We start from the raw sequence: 998 nt of genomic DNA, 5'->3' as shown, positions 1-998 counted from the left end.
CATTCAACTACCATTAGCATACCTCACAGATCTCGAGGAAACATATTGTTATTTTTGAAGGCCAGAATGCAGACAACCATGACAACAGCTAGTTCCTACTGGAGCCCAATCAGTCCCTACCCTGAATCCCTACTGGTGGACCAACAACATGGGAGATTGAAATTGGAGACATCTTCAGAATTCGATACTTGAAGGTCTACAAAGGACAAAAACTAAGCCCTTCAATTGTTTTAAATTGTCAAGCATTCATTATTAGAAAGATGAGAACTCATCTGCCTGTTAGGTTCATTTTCAAAAGGCACTGATAAAACATACACCTCTGGCTTTTGATTTAAGAGAAAGCCAGACTATTTTTACAGAGCTTTTTGTTTAAGAAACCAGCTCTCAATTTTAGGAAAAAGCTTCAAAAGTTTGGTTTTGCATCAGATAGCTCACATAATTTAGTGAGGATTGGTTCCTGAGTATTTTATAATCAGGAAAAGGAATAGGTCAAGGGGAGCAAACAACAAGGCCTAGAGGAAATGTATGTCTTGTTTGCGGCCTTGAGTGTAATAAAGTCTAAATCTGATTCTGATGTGTCTTAGAAGCTTTTGAGGACTAAATGGACCTGCTACTGTTGTGGAAAGCCATGCTACAACATGGCTTTTGGCGGACAGTGATAAGTACCATCACAAGAAGAGGCCCCTGAGCCATACCTGATTGCAAAAGTGACCACTGGAAGCTGGACTGTGACATGAGACAGAGGAGTCAGGGTTCAAACTCACCTTATTAGCTTGTCCTCCAAACTGAAGTGCCCCTGGGCAATCTCTACCTTCACCGTCTGGCCAGACTGTCACTTGCATGGAGATCCCCATATACTCCTGACTATTGAGGGAAATCCCCCTAATTTGGACACTGTTAAAATTCTTTTTGTCCTTCTTTTCAAACATGGCATAACTTGCAGCTATCATACATTGGTGAAATGAGTCATTGGGGAGGATGTTGCGTGCTATTTCTCA

Source organism: Chinchilla lanigera, unplaced genomic scaffold (assembly GCF_000276665.1).
Source record: "Chinchilla lanigera isolate Chin_1 unplaced genomic scaffold, ChiLan1.0 scaffold00231, whole genome shotgun sequence".
Lineage (NCBI taxonomy): Eukaryota > Metazoa > Chordata > Mammalia > Rodentia > Chinchillidae > Chinchilla > Chinchilla lanigera.
Note: the sequence above shows the minus strand (reverse complement) of the source record.